Consider the following 24,275-nt stretch of genomic DNA (forward strand, 5'->3'; position numbering starts at 1 on the left):
TTTGCATAATGTTTTGTGAAAAACAACCAAACCACTTGTTTTACTAAATATGTATAACTTCTATGAGGTATAAAACTGTGTAAAACTGCATTGACTCTACTATTGTTTGATGCACATACATACAAACTATATTCTTTCATTTGATTCTATCTTCCCCTGTTGTAGTCTTGTTGTCCTCTGCTTTGGCTCCCAGTCCTAGTAGAAAGGTAGAATATAAGTTAAATGAATACATACGCACATAAATAAAATGCTAGAGGGAGTGAAGTTGTATGTGCTATTCTGGAAAGGTGAGGATGACTCAAGAAGAAAATTGTTACCAGCTCTACTCCCAGTTGCCCCCTAAACTCCAAACCCAAGAAAAGCCAGGCACTGCAGACCAAGAGGATGAAAACTACCCATAAAATTGCAGTTTATTGAAAAAAACAGCCTGGTCTTTATTTGTCCAGTGCAGACAGCCAAATAAAATACATGATTTGTGCTTTAAGGCAGCTTTTTATTAGGGGAAGGGGATCTTGGGGGTGGGGAGGGGGGTGAGTGGGCAATGAGTATGTGTTCAGAAGAGGTGTGGAAATTTTAAAGTTCCTCTTGGCTCTGTTTGTTCATAGTATGTGATTGCTAACTTCTTCTTGGCTGCTTCTGATGGTGAGTGTTGATTTATTGTGCAGTCTCTTGAAATCTGAGCTTCTCTTTCACAATGATGTTGTTCAGAACCTTGTAGGAGGAACATCTGCCATGCTATGAGGAGCCTGGTCATTGGCCAGGATTGCCACACATCAGTATGTGTGTCTGCTATTGTCATTTATATTCTTTTACCATTACTCAGAATTCTTATTTACAGTGTCAAAAGTCCTTTTGGTTTAAGGTGCCCAATTGATGCTTTCCAGATATCTTTTTATCTTGGGGGTTTGTTCCTTTGTGTGAGAAACCACTTTTTGTACCTCCTTACTAAACAATGAACATCATTTTCTTAGATCATTTTGCCTCTCTACAATTCTATAAAAGGGGCAATTGTTGCAGGGCTTTGATATTATTAGCTTTCAGATCTTGACTTTATAAAAAATCCAGTTTCCCTTCCAAAGAGGTGCCCTGCTTATTTCATTTTAATGAACTCAAATATGTAGAGGAGGGGAGATTGCATTATTATTGTTGTTGTTATTGTTGTTGTTATTATTATTATTATTATTATTATTATTATTATTACAACTACCTCGCTTTATCTCTCCTGGAAGCGGCTTGACATAAAAGTATTAGATACAATTTAAAATATACAAATACGCAAACATTAAAACAGAACTAAATATAAAAAGTATAAAAGTTCACAGTTAAAATCCATTAAAACATATTCAAAGTGAAAAACAAATACTCTTATTAACTTTCTTCTTTAAAAGCCGATCTGAATAAAAAGGTTTTAGCCTGCTGCCAGGAAGACAGCAGGGAGGGGCCATTCTGGCTTCCTTGGGAAGAAGGGAATTCCAGAGTCATAGAGAAGCCACCAAGAAGGCCCGCTCTCTCATTCTCACCAACTGGGTTTGAGATGGAGGTGGGACCAAGAGAGGGACATCTCCTGAAGAAATCGGGGCCTGGGCAGGTTCGTACAAGGGGATGCGGTCACCCAAATACCCTGAACCATCTAGGGCTTTAAAAGTCATAACCAGCACTTTGAATTGTGCCTGGAAACAGACTGGCCGCTAGTGGAGCTTCAGGGGGTTTTTCTGCTCGCTGTAGCCAGCTCCAGTCAGCAACCTGGTTGCAGCTTTTTGGACCAGCTGAAGTTTCCGGGCACACTTCAGAGGCAGCCCCACATAGATTGTGTTACAGTAATCCAGACAGTATGTAACTAAGGCATAGACCACAGTGGCCAGATCTGGCTTCTCCAGGAATTGGCATAGTTGATGCACAAGTTTTAATTATGGAAAGTCCCTCCTTGCCACCACAGCTACCCGGGACTCCAGGTTCAGTGCTGAGTGCAAGAGGACTCCCAAACTGCATACCTGTGTCTTCAGCACCGGAGCTTGGGGAAACAATACATTAAACACAGAAATTTATTTATGATGAATTTCGCTGGTATCTGAAATAAATTGGATTGCCAAAAGGATTTCAGAATCCAGCAAGTGGCATGTGTTTGTTGATATAACCCTTGATTATGAACATTATCAGATGACAGTGGGGTGTGTGTGTGATCATTTTGTAAAGTGAAGAGAGGAATTGTGAATAGATAGTAACTTTTAGTCCTCTGTCACCTGGTTTCATGACTTTTCCTCACATCAGAAGTATCAAATTTTGGAGTGCTTCTCCAAAGGTACCCGCCATCTTCCTCGTCATATAGAGCCAAGAAGTCTCCCCCCGCCCCACATTTGTTTTTAAGAAAAGTATTTCTACTGATGGGCCCATCTTAAGATTTATGTAATATCCAGGCAGGATTCATAGAATCATAGAATCATAGAATCAAAGAGTTGGAAGAGACCTCACGGGCCATCCAGTCCAACCCCCTGCCAAGAAGCAGGAATATTGCATTCAAATCACCCCTGACAAATGGCCATCCAGCCTCTGCTTAAAAGCTTCCAAAGAAGGAGCCTCCACCACACTCCGGGGCAGAGAGTTCCACTGCTGAACGGCTCTCACAGTCAGGAAGTTCTTTCTAATGTTCAGATGGAATCTCCTCTCTTGTAGTTTGAAGCCATTGTTCCGCGTCCTAGTCTCCAAGGAAGCAGAAAACAAGCTTGCTCCCTCCTCCCTGTGGCTTCCTCTCACATATTTATACATGGCTATCATATCTCCTCTCAGCCTTCTCTTCTTCAGGCTAAACATGCCCAGTTCCCTAAGCCGCTCCTCATAGGGCTTGTTCTCCAGACCCTTGATCATTTTAGTCGCCCTCCTCTGGACACATTCCAGCTTGTCAATATCTCTCTTGAATTGTGGTGCCCAGAATTGGACACAATATTCCAGATGTGGTCTAACCAAAGCAGAATAGAGAGGTAGTATTACTTCCCTAGATCTAGACACTATGCTCCTACTGATGCAGGCCAAAATCCCATTGGCTTTTTTTGCCGCCACATCACATTGTTGGCTCATGTTTAACTTGTTGTCCACGAGGACTCTAAGATCTTTTCACACGTACTGCTCTCGAGCCAGGCGTCACCCATTCTGTATCTTTGCATTTCATTTTTTCTGCCAAAGTGGAGTATCTTACATTTGTCACTGTTGAACTTCATTTTGTTAGTTTTGGCTCATCTCTCTAATCTCTCAAGACCGTTTTGAATTCTGCTCCTGTCCTCTGGACTATTGGCTATCCCTCCCAATTTGGTGTCGTCTGCAAACTTGATGATCATGCCTTCTAGCCCTTCATCTAAGTCGTTAACAAAGATGTTGAACAGGACCGGGCCCAGGATGGAACCCTGCGGCACTCCACTTGTCACTTCTTTCCAAGATGAAGAGGAAGCATTAGTGAGCACTCTCTGTGTTCGTCCACTTAACCAATTACAGATCCACCTCACCGTAGTTTTGCCTAGCCCACATTGGACTAGTTTTCTTGCCAGAAGGTCATGGGGGACCTTGTCGAAGGCCTTACTGAAATCCAGGTACGCGATATCCACGGCATTCCCCGCATCTACCCAGCTTGTAGCTCTATCGAAGAAAGAGATCAGATTAGTCTGGCATGACTTGTTTTTGATAAATCCATGTTGACTATTAGCGATGACTGCATTTGTTTCTAAGTGTTTGCAGACCGCTTCCTTAACAATCTTTTCCAGAATCTTGCCCGGTATCGACGTGAGGCTGACCAGACGGTAGTTGTTTGGGTCATCCTTTTTTCCCTTCTTGAAGATTGGGACCACATTGGCCCTCCTCCAATCTGCTGGAACTTCTCCCGTTCTCCAAGAACTCTCAAAGATGGTTGCCAATGGTTCCGAAATGACTTCCGCTAGTTCCTTCAATACTCTGGGGTGTGGTTGATCTGGCCCTGGGGGCTTGAACTCATTAAGAGCGGCCAGGTATTCCTGGATGACTTCTTTCCCAATTTGGGGTTGGATATCCTCCAATCCCTCATCCACTCCATCTTGCTGAGGTTGAAGACTCTCTTTTTGTGAGAAGACCAAGGCAAAGATGGCATTAAGTAGTTCTGCCTTTTCCCTATCCCCTGTCAGCATTGCCCCATCTTCTCCTTGAAGAGGTCCTATCGCCTCCTTGTTTTTCCTTTTTCTACTGACATAAGAATAGAAGCCCTTTTTATTGTTTTTAATGTCCCTGGCAAGTCTGAGCTCGTTTTTTGCTTTAGCCTTGCGGACCTTTTCCCTACAGGTGTTGGGTATTTGTTTGAATTCTTCTTTGGTGATTTCTCCCTTTTTCCACTTCTTGTGCACGTCTCTTTTGTGTCTTAGCACAAAAGCAGCACAACAGAATGCATGTCTGTTGCAAAAATTCAACACGCAGGGCACAGAGGCACATCTATAGGTTTCCGGGTGCAGCTCCTTTCCCTCCAGTTGTGGGATTCAGAGAGGGCATTCCAGTTGCCTTCAAATAGAATCATAGAATCATAGTTGGAAGAGACCTCTTGGGCCATCCAGTTCAACCCCCTGTGAAGAAGCAGGAAAATTGCATTCAAAGCACCCCTGAATACACAAGAATGACATATGCATGGTTTGATTTATTAAGATATGGATTCTGCTGATACTGAAACAAACAGGAATGCAATACTACAATCTTGTACTATGTTCTTCAGAAGGTGTCAATCCCATGGGTCCATGGTACAAACTAAATGAGAAATCCTCCCCCGGCACAATACATAGTCACTAGTTAGTGCAATAGGTGGAGTGTCTGAGCCAGATTAAAACTATGGCACAGTGGCGAGTTGTAACGCTTCTCCTGTGGTTGTCATAAGAATAATATTCCATCCTGCACTTGTTGCTTACAGTGGGAGAAGGGCCCTCACTAGTATTACAGTTAAAAATTTGAAGAGCAGGTAGGAATTGTGTGATTTTGGTTGAGTCTGCAATGGGTAAACAATCCCTTCCTCCAGTGCTGATCCAATTTTGCATTTTCATACATCCATTTGTTTAAAACAATAGCACTCATATAGCACCCAGTACAACAAGGTTGTATCAAATATGTCCTCAAGAACATTCAGATAGAATAAAGGGCCTAATGCACTTCTTTATTTTTTTCTGTTCTCAATTGTCTAGTTGGCATGATGTTCACAAGTCTTCATATGTATAAAATGCCAAAGCACATTACTATGGAAACATTCATATTGTAATACCTATCGCCTACACCTTCTTGTGTGGCAGGATGTAACATGCAGTGAAAAGGGTTTTCACCCGTATTTTAAAAACCTTTTCATGGAATTCTGATTAATCATTTTTTAAACATTTGCCCTTTCATAATTGTTCTGCAAACTGGTAAAAGCTGTAAAATCAAGATTGTTCAGTCACACTAAATCCTTCCCATTGACTCAGAATGTGTGGCTTTATTGCAAGCTATGCATTAAGTCATCCCTGCCAATTCATAATGTAGCAATATGTTTGTGTGTGTGTTTTTTTAAAAAAATCATTTTTGTTATTTTGAAAATGGACAAAAATTATACAACAAAGTTTGATTGATTTTGCAGCTGCAAAATAGCTGCTGCGGTCAACGTCCTTGCCAAAGATTTTGGATTAAAGGGCTGTGCTGCAACCTCCTCCTCCTCCTCCTGATTGACCAATGTTGTAATAGCAGACTAATTGACTCCCCCCACTGCACACACACACACACACACACACACACACGGCCCAGGCAAAGCCAGACAGGAAAGGAATTACTTGTGATTTGCATCACCTCCCTTCCCTCCTGGTCTAATGGCTTGAGGCACCCTGGAGAGAGATGGCAAGTTTTAGGAGGCAAGAAAGGTAATAAAAGGGGGTAGAAGAGGCAGGCACAGACTGGATGTGCTAACAACTATAAAGATGAGGCATGTTGTTTTAGCTGTGGAGTCTTGATGTGAACCATCCACAACATGCACACACCCACACACCCACCTTTTCTCCTTGTTCTGAATGCTACTTAATATCTTACAAATCTTGGCTCAATAGACATCCCTGTAATTTTACACTAATTTCTACATTGGCTTTCTTTCCTATCTCCTGTTTTGGTCTTGCTTGCATTACTCATGCACTGAAACCACATCTCGTTGCTCCCTAAAGGCAGCTTGGAGTGTCCCTGGCAGTTGCTGGTAGAGGAGATGGGATCAAAGCACTCTTTCAGCAAAGGCGCTGCCAGATACCCTCAGTGAACTCTCAGCTGTTATTTCTGCAGGAATTCTCCTTCTCAGCAATAATGAAGGGTCTATTTCCCAACCCTCTCATCTCATATACTCAAGGAGAATTTTAACATATGGGAAGTGACAGTAACAGCACTTTGGTTACTTCAGACTAGACTTTTGAGTGCATTTGACACCCAAGGGCAAATGTGTCTGCTCATAGTGTAGAATGGCCTATTTGACTAGGGCCCCTTCCACACAGCTGTATAAAATCCACATTGAACTGTATTATAAGGCAATATAGACTCAGAAGATAATAATAATAAAAATAATAATACTAATACTACTACTACTAATAATAATACCCAGGGTCCTTCTACACAGACATAACCCAGAATATCAAGGCAGAAAATCCCACAATAACTGCTTTGAACTGGGTTGTCCGAGGGCCCATCCAGACAGTACCTTTATTGCGGTAACTCCCGCAATAAAGAAGGGGCTGTCCAGACAACGTTCTGGATAGTCCCAAATTAATTTGCCACAAACCAGGAAAACCCTTGTTGTTCATTCGTTCAGTCGTCTCCGACTCTTCGTGACCTCATGGACCAGCCCACGCCAGAGCTCCCTGTCGGCCGTCACCACTCCCAGCTCCTTCAAGGTCATTCCAGTCACTTCAAGGATGCCATCCATCCATCTTGCCTTTGGTCAGCCCCTCTTCCTTTTTCCTTCTACTTTCCCCAGCATAATTGTCTTCTCTAGGCTTTCCTGTCTCCTCATGATGTGGCCAAAGTACTTCAGCTTCGTCTCTAGTATCTTCCCTCCAGTGAGCAGTCAGGCTTTATTTCCTGGAGGATGGACTGGTTGGATCTTCTCGCAGTCCAAGGCACTCTCAGAACTTTCCTCCAACACCACAGCTCAAAAGCGTCTATCTTCCTTCGCTCAGCCTTCCCAAAGGTCCAGCTCTCACATCCGTAGGTGACTACAGGGAATACCATGGCTTTGACTAGGCGGATCTTTGTTGCCAGTGTGATGTCTCTACTCTTTACTATTTTATCGAGATTGGACATTGCTCTCCTCCCAAGAAGTAAGCGTCTTCTGATTTCCTGGCCACAGTCTGCCTCTGCAGTAATCTTTGCACCTAGAAATACAAAGTCTATCACGGCCTCCACAATTTCTCCCTCTATTTTCCAGTTGTCAATCATTCTTGTTGCCATAATCTTGGTTTTTTTTATGTTTAGCTGCAACCCGGCTTTTGCACCGGAAAACCAGGAAAACCCTGGTTTGTGGCAAATTAATTAGATAGTGGATTTATTCTGCACCTTCTTGGGAGGCATGGGATAAATCCACTATTTCCATTCTCACAGACACCATTCTCACAGTTTACCGGTAAACTGTGGGAATGCCCACCCCCTCCCCACAACCCCCCAGACCCCTTAGAAAAGTAATAAAAACTTACCTGTCTTGAAACAGGTTTTGGGCCACTGGCTACTTATTTGTGTGTGTGTCATTTAAAAAAAAACCCAAAAATATAATTGTTTTTATTTAATTGTGAGTTAAACACATATATTTGCTTTGTGTTTTAATTGTATTTTTCTTCAATTTCACTGTAAACTGCAATTTTGAAGAGAAGCATAGAAGTGCTGGACAGAGGAGTATAAAGGAAATTTTTCATCAGTTTGGAATGGGTTGACGAAAGGCCAAGGCGCAAACTGACTTGCCTCAAATGGCAGCCACTGTGCCGAGGAAACTGAATTGTTTTATGGCTGAGGACTGGGGTGAAGTTCTTAAAAGTGACTAATTCCAGGGTGGGGAAATACTAGCAGTTGCCATGAAGCAGCAGTAGCAAGAATAAGAATTGCAACATAATATAGGATAGCATAATATATTTATCTGAAATACCCATTTTCAGTGTTTTATAATTGCAGTCATCTCACAAACGTTTTTGGGCTATGCTGATAACCAGTGATACACAGTCCTTTTTCTAATCTCTGTGCCATTTTCTGGCTTTGATCCATGTGTGTGTGTGTGCATGTGTGTGTGTGTGAGAGGGGGGGGGGGAAAGAGAAATGTAGCCTAGTTAATGTACAGATATTACAATCATACTTGTAACCACAGGCTTAAATGGAAGAGGCTAAAGATGGCTAAAAATACATAAATTTCCCCCCACGTCTGTTGATTTAAGGGGAGATTGTTTGAAATAGCTGACAGGGCATTTTGGAGAGCTGGTATAACAGAAGCTGAAGAAAGAAAAATTGAAATCTGAGGGGTTTTTCATGCAGCATTAAAGTGCCTTTGAGCCTATTGTGCTTTTGTGTGCACATGTGTATTGATGTGGGATATAATGTGCAAGAGTGTCATTTGAAAACTCACAATTCTAGCCAATTCATATCATAGCTATGAATTAGCAGTGTGTGTGTTTGTATACATACATTTTTGTATTTACTCTGCATCACAATCTACTTTTAAGCATTAAAAGTGCTCCGAACACTTCAGGCCAGCAGTATGTGTTTCTAATTTGCCACTTTCTCTACTTCCCTAGATCTTTTACCTATGCACAATTAAGTAGAGTAGCAGGAACCATTCATGGTGACAACCAGAAAATACTGTGTGGGGTGCTTCACTTTAAAAAAAATTACACCTCTGCCTGCAGAATAGACAAAAGGGCAGGAAGAATGTCTGCCTGCCTTTCTTTGCTTCGGAGCTGTGAAAGGACAGGGAGGCAGATGTTAGCTGGAGCCCTGTTTCCAAGGGTAACCCTGGAGTGCATATACACACGCTTCTAGCCAGCAGGATTGGGTTGGTGTCTTTTCACTCCCTACCGTTCCCATGCAGAGTGTCTTGTGCATTAGGGGGAGGACAAATCCCAAACAGAGCTAGGACCCAGAGTGGTGATCCCCTTTTTTCTGGTGTCAGTGTGAAAAACAGCCAGATTTAAAGGAGGGTAAGAGCACAAATGAGCCCTGCCTGCCAGAATCCTGACCTTGTCAAGCATAATCATGGAGGGAAGCCAAAACAGCACAGAATTCCCCGCATGCGATGCCAGTCCTGGGCCTTTGTCCTTTGCAAGCCCCTTTTGGAGCCACGGCATAGATCACCAACATGTCTTTTTGAAAGCAAAACAAAGCAGGACTTGATATTTATGGCACACGAGCTGCTCGCGCATAATGATGCGTGGCGTACAGTACAGTGAGACAGATGGTCAGTTAAACAAAGAAGAGGAGGCATGAATGAAAGCTACAGAGACTGGGAAATTCTTGCTCAGCCTCAAGCCTAAATATAGTTCTTGACGATAATTGTTTTGGTGAACGCAAGGGGAATATTATGGCATTGTCAGAACATGCTTGATGACCAGATGCAATTCCAGACTGAGAAAAAAAACCTGGCCTGGGGGGCGGGGGGAGATTGAGAAGGGCTGGATTTTCATTCTAGATTCCATTTGAGGAACAGTATGGGGGTTAAAGGAATTAGCAAAGTAGATGGGTTTTGGTGTGCAAAATGAATAAAAAAGAACCACGAGGGCTGAATTAAGCTCTCCTTTGTGTTGCCATTTAAAGGGAAGCATGCTCTTCTTTTTATTGTGACCAGGAGTGTTCTGGCTGCTGCAATTGGGTGATGTAACATCTAGTGGTTTGAATATAAGGCAAATTATAAAACCCCTAAGTTTTGTTTAAGTAACTATTGTAAGCCAAACTATATATTTGATCCGCCAGAGTTGTCTTCTTCTGCTGAAAGCAGTAAAATTTGACCATACTGTCAGTGAAGGAGAATAGAACCCTTTCATTCCATGCTTTTCCCCTGATACAAAAAAGGTAGCCCCCTCAAAATGCTATTGAGTAGTAAAACACACAGATACAACTGGACTGAGAAATGTATAAGATATGGTCTGCATGCAGTCTGTTTGACTGAAAGTCCCATTTGGCACTGTGCGTTTGTCCGAACACTGAGCTAATTAATGAGAAGTAGGAATATGCTTTTCATTCAGCTCCAGGGATTGTAATTTCGGGTAAAAAATCAGTTTTTGTATGATTAAATGGGCGGACAATTTGAGAAGGCCCATTCAATTTAGAGAATGGGAACAAATATGGAACAAAAAGTTGACATATACTTATGCCATGGACTTGAAGGAAAATTGGTATAAAATGTTCTATAGATGGTATCTGACCCCAAACAAATTAAGTCACATGTATAAAAATGTCTCAGACAAATGTTGGAAGTGTGGTGAACAATCCGGCACATTTTACCACATGTGGTGGACATGCAGAGAAACATCTAAGTTCTGGTCATTAATTCATGAAGAACTACAAAAGATATTCAAGAGGAAGTTTAAAAAGAAGCCGGAATATTATCTACTAGGTTTTACGGACTCAGACTTAAAATTGGATGAGAATGAAGACAAATTACTCACATATTTTACTACAGCAGCAAGGATTATCTTTGCCAAATATTGGAAAAATGAACAGATTCCGACTATGGACGAATGGAGGGAAAAGGTTATAGAAATAAGAGATATGGATGAATTAACTTTTTTGTTGAAGAAAAATACCGGGAAACCATTAAAGAGAACAGACTGGACTTTTTTCTATGACTATGAAAAGGAAAATATAGAAAAACATTAGAGGTTAAGAAAATATAAGTTAGTTTTAGAAGAAATGAGAGAAGATCCCGAGGCTGGAGTGGAAGTCATTTTAGAATAGATTAGGTGTGTTTTCTTTTTCTTTTTCCTTTTCGTTTTTGTTTTTGTTTTTTGGGCCCTATTTTGTGCCCCCCCTTTTTTTCTTTTCCCTTTGATTTTTTCCTTTTTTCCTTTTTTTGGGGGTATTGGGGATTCCTACTTTCCTATCCTCTTTGTTATTGTTCTCCCTCTTTCCTTGTGTTGATGTGCAAAATGTTCAATAAAAATATTTTTTTTAAAAAATCAGTTTTTGGGCTGCCATGTCCTAAGTAACAAAAATCCTCTCAAAACCTGGCCAACAGCACTTCCACTTGTGAAAAAAGGTGCCAATAGTGTGGTTCATTCTGCTTGGGATCCAAAGATACTGAAGATGACCTTCTAAGCCTTGGCTTACATTGGCATCCCTAAAATATGCTATGGTCCTCTGTACATGAAGAAAGCTAATCCCATTCTCCCCCTCTGATCTAAATTTGTGTAGAAGAATCTTTAAAACATATTGCTATGAGAAATTGCAATGGTAGTGACTTTCTCAATCGCCATGTGATTTCTGCAGGAGTAGTCAAATAAATTATTTTTCACAATATTTCTTACTTCAAATTGTTTTCCAACATTTGCTTTAGTCACTTCCAGTGCTGCATGAAGATTTACTCCCCCTTTCATCTTCAATCCCACTTTGACTCCTAGGACCTCTTCACATGGGGTAAAAACATGTGGCTTTGACAGGGCTTGCCATGCACTATCACACAACGTGTGGCAGGCCATGCCCACTTTCCTCCCAAAGTGGAGGTGAAGCACCGAAAGGCACTTCACCCTCCAGTACAGAGAGGAAAGCACCATGCAGGTAGCTTCGACTGAGCTACTCGCACTTTTGATGCCAAAAGCCCGTGTGATGGCAGAAAGGGTGATGGGGCAATATGTGTTGCTGTGTTTTGCCAGCCTTTATGCCATGTGATGTGTGTGATGTGTCTGTGTGTGATGAGGGAGGACGGGCACACAGAGTCACCCCACAGGCTTTCCCTTTTGCCAGTGAAAGCCAGTGAGACAGAACAGCTCAGGTGGGCCTTGTAACAAGGTTCCCAATCTACCAGTGAAGAGTTGAGTCTGCAAACCTTCTAACATGTTATATTTTTCTTGTGCAAAACTCCGGTTCATACAACAGTTTATGAAAATCCTGCTGCTGCAACATATTTCACAACAAAAGTTTATTTTCTTCTTTTGAAGAGAGGATAATGAAAAGAAAGCAATGCATTGGTGCTTTCTATCTATTTTGGACATCTCACATGCATATCCGCTGAACAGAGCAACGGAAAGATGGGTTTCTGTTCCTGTTACATAGTGCTAAGCAATATCCCAGAATACATAGTGACCATTGGAACATATGATCCTGAGAAAGAATAATGGCATTTTCAATACTGCCTGGTGACTATATGGTAGAAATAGGGAATTCTGTATCTCCAGTCGTTTGTTTGGAGTGGTGCTCACCAATAGTAGTGGCAGTTGCCACTACTGCAGTTATTTGCATTCTGCCCTTGTAACTGGACAGTATGGCTGCAAGTCAACCTGCTTTTTATATCCTTCACAATGAAATGGATGCAGCATGATACCAGGGTTGGTGGTCGTATTATCCTCAAATGATAGAAATTATTCAATAGCTTTTTTAAAATAAAAAAGATGAGAAGTAGGAGGGAGGTCTTCAGTAGCTTTAGTAGAATCTGCACTTTCTTATTTGAACTGCATTATATGGTTGGTGTAGATGCATATAATGCAGTTCAATGCGGTTCAAACTGCATTATATCACAGTGTCAATTCAGCTTTTTTCAGAATAATGCTGTCATTTTGGTTCAGCCCAGTATTTCTACTGAAAAAAAGTTTTGCAAAGTTTTATTTTAGGTATGATTTTAAAAAGTATTCATAAACCATTCATTTTACACATAGATACTAGGAATGATAGAATGAAAACTGAGAATGGCTCTAGTCCCTTTAATAGGTGTGTAGGAGAGGTAATTTAAGTAGGTGTCTCTTCTCACACAACCAAGTAACAAGTAACAGTTGCTGAGATTTCCTCTTCTACACAACCATTTATGGGGCCAGGAACAAACTTCAGCTTTCACTCTGGCAATCCTAACTAGTGCACAATAAGGATTTATGAGAAAATGCAACAGCATAATGAAATCGCCTTGCAAAGCTTGAGGACAGGGTTAGTGGGGGAAGGACCGGGTAGGCACATCATGAGCAACAATTCCATGTGAGATGAGCACCACCATTAACTGTTGTTATTTGAGTGGGAGGAAAACAAACATGGATACAAAAGTTTTTATTTCCTTGGTTTGCTTCTGATACGATACATTAATAAAATAAACAATCTGCTTCCAGCCAAGACTGTCTGGTATCCATTGCCCTAACACTGAGTACATTGCCCAACCTCATGCTGTTACCCAGAGATTTAGCTTTGAGAAAGGTTGTTCCTCCATGCATTTTGTGTAAGACTGTACATGAATGCATTTGTATGTGAAAAATTGTACATGCATATATTTTTGTGTGAGAAAATGCTGCAAATATATGCATGTGCGTGAGTGAAAGGTTGTGCCCAAATTTAAACTGTAACTTTTAACCTACACTTTATTAGTATTAGTGTCATTATTTATTTGTATTTTAATATATGCATTTTAATAGTTATATAGTTTATCTGTCCATTTTAACCATGCTGTATTCTGCTTTGAGCTATAACATGAGATTGGTAACAAATACATTGAGTATGTGCATGCATTTGTGTGAGAGAAAGCTTTTGTGTGTATGTGTTTGTGCATACAAAAAATAGTTCTTGCATGCATTTGTGTAAGATTGTACATGAATGCATTTCTGTGTAAAAAATTGTACATGCATGTGTGAAAAAATGCTGCAAATATATGCATGTGGGTGAGAGAAAGGTAGTACCCGTATTAAACTGTGACTATTAACCTACATTTTATTAGTATTAGTGTCATTGTTTATGTGTATTTTAATATATGCATTTTAATAGTTAAATAGTTTATCTGTCCATTTTTACCATGTTGTACTCTGTTTTGAGTTATGACAAGAGATTGGTAACAAATACATTGAGTATGTCCATGCATTTGTGAGAGAGAAAGCTTGCGTGTGTATGTGTTTGTGCATACAAAAAGATTGTATGTCCATGAGTGAGAAAGGTATGTGCATGCATTTGTGCATGAGAGAAAGATTGTATGTGTGTGTGTGTGAGAGAGAGAGAGCGAAAGAGGCTAATACAGGAGTTGTAGCACTGGTAGAAAAAGTAGTGCAATTTCCTAGGTGTAGAGGAGTGGGGAACAGACTTGATACTGAGGATGCATCTACACTGTGCAATTAATGCAGTTTGACATCCCTTTGACTCAGATGGCTCGATGCTACGGTATCAGGGGAGTTGTAGTTTGGCAAGGCAGGGAAGAATAAAGACCTTGTGAAACTACGCAACACTAGGCCATGGTAGTTAAAGTGGTGTCCAATTGCACTGATTCTAGAGCAGGTAAGGGCAAACTTTGGCCGTCCAAGTGTTTTGGACTTCAACTCCCACCATTCCTAACAGCCTCAGGCCCCTTCCTTTTCCCCCTCAGCTGAGGGGGAAAAGGAAGGGGCCTGAGGCTGTTAGGAATGGTGGGAGTTGAAGTCCAAAACACCTGGACAGCCAAAGTTTGCCCATACCTGCTCTAGAGTGTAGACACACCCTGAGTTTCTATTTGCCAAAGTGATAGGCCAAATTGGGCATGTTGTGATTTTGAGTCCATGGAATAGGATGGTGGGAGCCCAAAGTGCAAGGTTCTCCTGTACCCAGAAGGTTGGGTGGTTTTGCTCTGTGCCAGCCCCCCTCCTGTCACAATTGGCATCCCTGGATGGGGACATCACAAAAACTCCCATCCCTTTAGGCTGGGAAGAGCCCGGCTAGCTGACAAGCGGTTGATGGAGGGCTCTTTGCCCACTCCCAGCCCTGAAGGGAGGCCTGTTGTTTGAGGCACCTCCTCTCTGCCTGTCTCTCCTGGCAACAGAATAAAAAGGCCTCTTTCAACAGCCAGCCAAAAGCTTGCCTACCCTGGCAACAGTTTTCTGATTGGCTGGCAGGGAGAGACAGGGGTCCAATTGGCGTGTCCCAGCTCTGGAGAGATAAAAAGGCGAGGCGTGGTTCTGTCTATTGAGGGCTTTTGTGGGCGAGGGAGGAGGAGGCGGAAAGGAAAAAGGCTTGCCTTAGAAATGAGCCTGGAGGGCCGGGAGGGAGGGGGGCCTTGGCAGCTGCTTGTTATTGCTGCTGCATATTTTCCCATCTCTGACCTGCTTTTCCTAAGGCCTCATCCCGTTTCATTGAACAGCGCACGAAAGGTGACCCCTCACACCCCCCATAAGCCTTACCGAGGCAGCTGGATTAGGCAAGGCAGGAGCTTCAGACAGGCCTTGGTTCCTATCCAGAGTGGGATGCATTCAGAGAATTTGACGTTTTACTCAGACAGGGCCATTTTTCCTCAGCTTAATTTGGAACAGTTCTTTGTACCCAATTTCAGGCTGCAAGGACATTGTCCTTGCTTGAAGTAAACCCAGTTGAAAAGGAAAAAAATAATGTTAGTCAATATATGCGACACCCGTACGTTATTATGGCACACTAGAGAGACAATCCCATCCACACATCCACCCCATGCATTTGTGTGTGTGTGTGTGTGTATAGCTATCGTATATATGACTATGTATCTATTTGTACACATATATGTTAGCATATATACATGGCATTGACCACTGCCTGCCTACTTTCTCCCTTCTCCTGCTCTGAGGACCTATCTCACAATGTCTCCATTGCAACAATCTGGCAATGGCAGGCAGGCTCTCTTTGTGGCTCTTTCCTTCCTTTGTCCCTTATTTATTTATTTATTTATTACACTTGTATACTGCCTTTCTCAGTCTATCGGCGACTCAAGGGGGTTTACAACAAGTTATTACACATAATATCAAAATACAGATTAAACATTAAAAACAGTATAAAAACCACAACAGAAACAATAAAACCCTTCCCCTCTTGCATTTGTCACCTTTCTTTCCCAGTGACATCACAGAGGGCACTTCACCTAGCAACAATCTTTGTGCTACAGGCAGGTAAGTACACATACTATGATTTTTATAGATATACACACATACAATGTATAAGGTACCCCCTCCCCCAAATGTATGTACCCTTGGACAACTTGCAAGAGGTAAGGTGTGTCTGAAGGCTAAGCAAATGTGTGTGTGTGTGTGTATATATATACATAATATATACAATACAATATAATGGTATAGCAACAAATAATCAGAATCTAAAACCTTGCCTTATCCCAGCCATCCTCCCTCTCTTCCTCAAGTTACAGACATTTACAAACTGTCAATCCTCTTACTAATAATAAATGTTATAATGATTTAGCATTACAAATTGCATCTTAAGTTACAAATTTATGTAGGGTGTTCATATCTGTGCAATCATGTATTTCTCGCATTGTGTTGCAAACTTTGTGTGTGCCAAAAATTGCAAATTTCACAATTTTTTCTTGTAGTTTTGTGACACTTTTATACTATTATATATTCATGGTCCAGAAGGTAGAAGAGGCAACAAGGGGATTGGCTACTTTTGATCTCATCCTAACAAATGTGGAGGACCTGATCGAAGCGGTTGAAGTGGTAGGATCCTTAGGGGCAAGTGACCATGTGCTCCTGCAATTTGAGGTACAAAGGGAGTCCGAAATTAAGACAAGTTAAAGCTGCATTTTGGACTTTAGGAGAGCTGATTTCCAAAAAATGAAGGAAACACTGAGCAGCATTCCATGGACACAGACACTAAAAGACAAGGGAGTTACGGATGGATGGGAGTTTCTCAAGAGTGAAATACTCAAGGCGCAATTGCAAACCATGCCAACAAAGAGAAAAAATAGGACAAGTGCAAAGAAGCCAGAATGGATGTCCAAAGAACGTCTAACTGTGCTAAGACACAAAAGAGACATGCACAAGAAGTGGAAAAAGGGAGAAATCAACAAAGAAGAATTCAAACAAATACGCAACACCTGTAGGGAAAAGGTCCGCAAGGCTAAAGCACAAAACGAGCTCAGGCTTGCCAGGGACATTAAAAACAATAAAAAGGGATTCTTTTCTTATGTCAGTAGAAAAAAGGAAAAACAAGGAGGCAATAGGGCCTCTTCGAGGAGAAGATGGGGCAATGCTGACAGGGATAGGGAAAAGGCAGAACTACTTAATACCTTCTTTGCCTCGGTCTTCTCACAAAAAGAAAGTCATCTTCAACCTCAGCAAGATGGAGTGGATGAGGGAGTAGAGGGTATCCAACCCCAAATTGGGAAAGAAGTCATCCAGGAATACCTGGCCGCTCTAAATGAGTTCAAGCCCCCAGGGCCATATCAACTACACTCAAGAGTATTGAAGGAACTAGCAGAAGTAATTTCGGAACCATTGGCAATCATCTTTGAGAGTTCTTGGAGAACGGGAGAAGTTCCAGCAGATTGGAGGAGGGCCAATGTGGTCCCAATCTTCAAGAAGGGAAAAAAGGATGACCCAAACAACTACCGTCCGGTCAGCCTCACGTCGATACCGGGCAAGATTCTGGAAAAGATTGTTAAGGAAGTGGTCTGCAAACACTTAGAAACAAATGCGGTCATTGCTAATAATCAACATGGATTTATCAAAAACAAGTCATGCCAGACTAATCTGATCTCTTTTTTCGATAGAGTTACAAGCTGAGTAGGTGCGGGGAATGCCGTGGATGTAGTGTACCTGGATTTCAGTAAGGCCTTCGACAAGGTCCCCCATGACCTTCTGGCAAGGAAACTAGTCCAATGTGGGCTAGGCAAAACTACGGTGAGGTGGATCTGTAATTGGTTAAATGGACGAACCCAGAGGGTGCTCACCAATGCTTCCTCTTCATCTTGGAAAGAAGTGACGAGCGGAGTGCCGCAGGGTTCCGTCCTGGGCCCGGTCCTGTTCAACATCTTTATTAATGACTTAGATGAAGGGTTAGAAGGCAGGATCATCAAGTTTGCAGACGACACCAAATTGGGAGGGATAGCCAATACTCCAGAGGACAGGAGCAGGATTCAAAATGATCTTGACAGATTAGAGAGATGGGCCAAAACTAACAAAATGAAGTTCAACAGTGACAAATGCAAGATACTCCACTTAGGCAGAAAAAACGAAATGCAGAGATACAGAATGGGGGACGATGATGCCTGGCTTGAGAACAGTATGTGTGAAAAAGATCTTGGAGACCTCGTGGACAACAAGTTAAACATGAGCCAACAATGTGATGTGGCGGCAAAAAAAGCCAATGGGATTTTGGCCTGCATCAATAGGAGCATAGTGTCTAGATCTAAGGAAGTAATGCTACCCCTCTATTCTGCTTTGGTTAGACCACACCTGGAATATTGTGTCCAATTCTGGGCACCACAATTCAAGAGAGATGTTGACAAGCTGGAATGTGTCCAGAGGAGGGCGACTAAAATGATCAAGGGTCTGGAGAACAAGCCCTATGAGGAACGGCATGTTTAGCCTGAAGAAGAGAAGGCTGAGAGGAGATATGATAGCCATGTATAAATATGTGAGAGGAAGCCACAGGGAGGAGGGAGCAAGCTTGTTTTCTGCTTCCTTGGAGACTAGGACACGGAACAATGGCTTCAAACTACAAGAAAGGAGATTCCTCTGAACATGAGGAAGAACTTCCTGACTGTGAGAGCTGTTCAGCAGTGGAACTCTCTGCCCCAGAGTGTGGTGGAGGCTCTTTCTTTGGAAGCTTTTAAACAGAGGCTGGATGGCCATCTGTCAGGGGTGATTTGAATGCAATATTCCTGCTTCTTGGCAGGGGGTTGGACTGGATGGCCCATGAGGTCTCTTCCAACTCTTTGATTCTATGATTCTATTATAATATTTAATCCTGTTAAGGATTGAATTCCTGTTTTAGGGTGGAGGGCAAACAAGTATAAACACATTCTAGATTTGCACACTGTTAACAATGTGTGTATTTTCGGAGGGCACCCTATAGGTAAATACCGCAAGTAGCATTTGCTGTTTTTCTCTGTCATCCCAACTTTATTGTCTGTGGAAGTCATCTCTCTTTACTGAATAGGTGGGCTGATCTTGAAGGAAAACTACATAGCGACCAGATTTCACATGGCCTTTAAGACTGTTTGGCGGAATTGGGCTCAAACAAATTTTGCTGTTATAATGAACTTGGAAAGTTGTGGCAATGAGTATGTCCATTTCAGTATGGCAAAATTCAATAAATTATCTGTAAAACTAACAAACAAATTCCTAAGTTTATAGGAGTACTTTATAGGTTGTAATTTGATTTCGTACTTTGTTTTAAAGTCAGTTGCCTAAAAGGTTTCCAACAATATAGGAAATGATGTCCCGTCAGTCTGATGACAATAGATGAATACTGTACTATACTGTCAAATATATTTACAGATACATATATCCACACATTCATCCATAAGTACCATCAATGTCAATTTAGTTTTTACAGAATAAACTGTAAGTGAGGCTGCTGGAACATTGAACTCACATTTTTAAATGAGCTTCTGCCAGTGAAGAGACAGGTAAAGGGAAGAAGTTTAATTCTAATTTTATAGTTTGCTTTAGCCCCAGGCTATTGCGAAGCCAAGACATCAAAAAGAACCAAATACAAACAAGAAAAATTGCAAAGTAACAACAGCGTGTGACTTTTGTAAAATGGAAAACCTCTCAGTATGCCTTGTCTAACAAAACTCTATAAATTCATAAGATGCTTTATGTCAACAGACAACTTGAAGGCATATGAACACACAAAAGAGGGGAGTGTGAGTCACTTTTGAGTGTGTTTTCTGGATAATACATAAAGGAGGAAGTTGTGTGTCTCCTGTAGAAAATTTCATGGTCTTGAAAGTAGTGTTGGGGAAGAGAATCTGGATCACTCGAGGTATGCTACTCAAAGAGGTGGTCCATGGATCAATGCTGATCAACAACACATTGGCTGTTTGGTCAAGAAAGACAAAAGTTTGTATCCAATGGCCACAAGTATGGTGCTCGTCCCTAGCTATTGGGAAAATCCTGGTGGCCTAGTACATAAAATAGCTTCATTGTTGTTGTTGTTCATTCATTCAGTCGTCTCCGACTCTTTGTGACCTCATGGACCAGTCCATGCCAGAGCTCCCTGTCGGCCGTCACCACCCCCAGCTCCTTCAAGGTCAGTCCAGTCACTTCAAGGATGCCATCCATCCATCTTGCCCTTGGTCAGCCCCTCTTCCTTTTGCCTTCCACTTTCCCCAGCATAATTGTCTTCTCTAGGCTTTGCTGTCTCCTCATGATGTGGCCAAAGTACTTCAACTTTGTCTCTAGTATCCTTCCCTCCAGTGAGCAGTCGGGCTTTATTTCCTGGAGGATGGACTGGTTGGATCTTCTCGCAGTCCAAGGCACTCTCAGAACTTTCCTCCAACACCACAACTCAAAAGCATCGATCTTCCTTCGCTCAGCTAGCTTCATTAGTGTAGCTTTAAATTCAGTTTCCTTTTCTGTGATTACATTGAATTGCAGTTATCTTTCTCCTACATGGTGATGTCCACTGTGTAGGAGGCACGGTACATCAGTAGGCAAAAATCCATCTCTGAGTGCTATTTATCTTAATCAGAATAACGATCTTAGTATTGCTGTATATTCACCAATGCCAGTCCTTGATAATGAAAACAGATTTTGGGAGGAACATTTTCTTTATTAAGATTTCTAGACCAGTATATTCTTGTAAAGGAGGTATTCAAAGCAACTAAAGAATCCCATTGACAACATCAAAGATAAACATAACAAAAAAGCATAATTAAAATCATAAAATAAGGAATATGTACAATACCAAGCCAAAACAGCATAAAGGAGCCAATTTAACAGATAACCAACAGAGTTAAGAGCTGATGGACAAGATAACAGAAAAGAGGAGAAACAAGAAAGATTTTAAGTGTCAGCAGATCCTCATAAGGAAGAAAACAGCTTTATATGGGGCACTATCAAAAGGTCCTCTCACAGCTTGTCACCTATGCTACCAGTTGCTACACATACATGGGCATATTCGTAATGTTAGAGTTATTGCTGAAGTAAATTGGCCCCAAGATGTGAACCAATACCTTGAATTATATCCCAAAATGAATCAGTATCTAGTGTGATGGGTGTGATACTAGATTTGGTTGCTAAACTGTTCTATTGGGCTGATCTGTTGAAATTCTAACTAGGTCAAGAAAGGAAGTCCTTTGCATTGTTGCCTGCATATTTTGGGAGCAGTGGGGACACAATGCTTTGATTGGATAAGCAGACATTTAAAGGACTGGAGGGGGACTGGAAGAGACACACAGATAACCAAATTGTTATTGTGATGCTGACAAAACTGCTTAGAAATCTAACAATGGTGCAGTATCTGTTGTCATGACTGCTGTGAATCTCTCCTTATGTTCAGTATACATGTGTGTGTACATAAAATGTATGTGTTTATATAAAGCAATTCACAAATGTCTCATACTCTAGCAGCATTAGTCCAAACTAACTTTGTAGTAATGGTGGCATTTCTGAAGTTATTACCACTGGAAGAACTGGGATAGGAGAACATGACAGCATCCCTGTAGCACATTTTACTTGGACACACATCTGAACTACATTTCTTCCCATAAAACCTTCTGCTTCCTCCTCTGAATGAAACCTTCTTGAAACACAAGCCTGTGCCAAAATAACCAGCTCTTTCAAGTACATGTAATTCCTCTGCTTGCTTATGTTCTTATATCTAGGACAAACTTTAAGACATTGGAGCTGGGTGGTAGTTGTGGTGTCAGAATATTAGCAGCCTTCCACAAGAAAAATTGGGGTGGGGTGGGGGGCTGTCTCAATTTCTTATGCTTTTCTAGAAACTGTGTTAGTTTTGTAAGGGATCTTGGCACTCCTAGCGACGTTCTGCCCAGAGAACAAAGACTAGTGTGTATTGGGCTTCTGAACACAGGAAAAGGGAGGGTGGTGCTGAGCAGCTGAATGAGCAGGAATTTACAATCTTCCTTGAAACACAAATAGTTTATGGCATGAATGCTTGCTCCACCACAACAGCAGCCATGCTGCCAGATTCTAAGTCATAGCCCACTTGGCAACCTTAGAGCTGGATGTGTTGCTGTTAGTGGTAATGAAAGACAGATGGCAAAAATATATTTTGTTGCCTAGCCCCGGGGATGTTAAGAGATATTGTAGGCTTTAGAAACTTTTAAAATGCCAGTGCATGCTGGAAAGCCTTACCACAAGTACAAAGACCACCACTATTTCCAAACTTCATTCAACTTATTGTGTGTATTTCTGTGTGTCAGTTGCTGGTGTGGCAGTTTGTGCTTTCTCAATGAAAATTTGGGCCCCTCTTCCATTTACTGCTTTTCTAAATCAAATGTTTACCTGCTTTTTGAAGAATATATACCTTAAATGGTATAGCATTAAAGAGTTGGATTGGATGACTATATGGGCCATCCAATCACTCCATTCCATACAGGAATAATCAAATAAAGCACTCCTGAAAGATGGTAATCCAACTTCTTCTCAAAGACATCCAAAATTGAGAGCCCATCACCTTTCAGTGTAGTATATCCCCAAGTTGAACAGCTTTTCAACACTAGAATAGAGGTACTTCCTAATGTCTTTTCTTTTCAATTTGAGTAGCAGATTGAACAGGACTCCTGTGTGCAATGTTCCATATATTTAATTTAAATTATGCAATTTTTCCAAATTGGCGCATGGATGTTTTATGCAACTACATATCCACCTTTTTGGTGATACAGCTAGTTGTATTAAGTATGTAAACTAACCACTCTACTTTCTATTTCCTGTTAAAATTGTGTTTTTTTTCCCTTTTCTATGAGCTGATTGAATATTGCACCCCTGTGAGACTTACATAAAAAAGCAACACTAATTCTATGCTAAGATTTGTAGCAGACCAACTTTTGAGATAACAAATATGATCCTGCCAAATAGGTTTTGGATCATGATCAGATAGACTTTAGTTCGAAAGCCTGAAGAAACATCAGCTCTGCGTGTGGACTTAGAATTAAATTTCCCATCTATGAAGAATGTATAATAACAACTTTTCAATAGGGAGGGTGTTATATAGGGATAAATAGAGTAAATATAAGTCTTGAAGCTGTTATTTCAACTCTTTGCCCATTCAGACTGAAGGCCTGTTTATTCAGAGGTTGGAAAAAATGCCTGTGGGGAGAGAGTGTTATAGTCCAAGAAAATAACTTTCTTGAGATCTTAATTTACATTAGCATTTCACAGTCTAGAACACTTTTCCCACTACAGTGTGGATTTTTAAAGCTACAGTGCCTCATGTCAGGGGTGTTCAGTGACTGTCAACAGACATATGTGGAATTCTGTTGCATAGATTTTGCCCTTGAGTTCAACAGCTTTTCTTTCTTTCTTTCTTTCTTTCTTTCTTTCTTTCTTTCTTTCTTTCTGTCTGTCTGTCTGTCTGTCTGTCTGTCTGTCTTTCTTTCTTTCTTTTTTCTTGGACATGCTAAAGAAAAAAACATGCAATCTACTCTCAGAACTGGATGCTAAAATGCTAAAACTTAAATGTAGAATTCTGCATATTCCAGTCAACAGTCACATCATAGCTTTAATTCACAGTAATGTGGCCGAAGGCAGCTGAATAGGCTGAGTAAAACATGCAGCTGATACAAACCTGGTGTTTGATAGCTGCCCAGAATTTGATGTTCTCTGAAGACCTAAATGGTAAAAGGTTTATCTGTCCATATGAAATGGAGCAATTTGGTACAGCCAGAGATAGTGAGATCTGAGCTACGGATCGCCAAAGCCCGGGACCGAGAGCCAAGTCTGTTAAGTGGTGATTGACCCCGGAGCCTGGTCAGTCTGAGAGTTCGTGCGCTTGGTAAGTGGTAGGAGGCCTAATCTGACGAAATGAAGCTCACCAAGTTGGAGAAAAGCCACTGAAGTTTTATTAAAGTCAACTGAAGTCATGCCAGCAGGCAGTAATCTGCCAAATTAAGCTGAGATACATTGTACAGAAAAAAAGCATTTTTATACATTTTAGATCAGCGGTCCTCAAACTACAGCCTGAGGGCCGAATACGGCCCTTCAAGGTAATTTACCCGGCCCTCACTCAGGATCAACCTAAGTCTGAAATGACTTCAAAGCACACAATAACCACAACAATCCTATTTCAACAGCCAAAAGCAGGCCCACACTTCCCACTGAAATACTAATAAGCTTATACTTGTTAAAATTATTCTTCTTTTTAATTATTGTATTATTTTAAAGTGTGTTTCCACTACGAATAAGATATGTGTAGTGTGCATAGGAATTCAT

At 41.3% G+C, this 24,275-nt stretch overlaps 1 long non-coding RNA gene across 2 annotated transcripts in view; it reads left to right on the forward strand.

Annotated features, from left to right (window-relative positions):
* The first annotated feature begins 557 nt into the window (after positions 1 to 557).
* The window catches only part of LOC132773659 (uncharacterized), a 39,327-nt gene continuing 15,609 nt past the window's right edge, over positions 558 to 24,275 (forward strand). The window contains exons 1-2 of one of the 2 annotated variants that reach the window (XR_009631335.2): positions 558 to 642; positions 15,978 to 16,028. This is a non-coding gene — a long non-coding RNA (uncharacterized lncRNA). Of the gene's footprint in view, positions 643 to 5,756; positions 5,880 to 15,977; positions 16,029 to 24,275 lie in introns of those variants that run through there. The other variant, XR_009631336.2, reaches the window with a different exon arrangement.

This window comes from Anolis sagrei, chromosome 4 (assembly GCF_037176765.1).
Source record: "Anolis sagrei isolate rAnoSag1 chromosome 4, rAnoSag1.mat, whole genome shotgun sequence".
NCBI lineage: Eukaryota > Metazoa > Chordata > Lepidosauria > Squamata > Dactyloidae > Anolis > Anolis sagrei.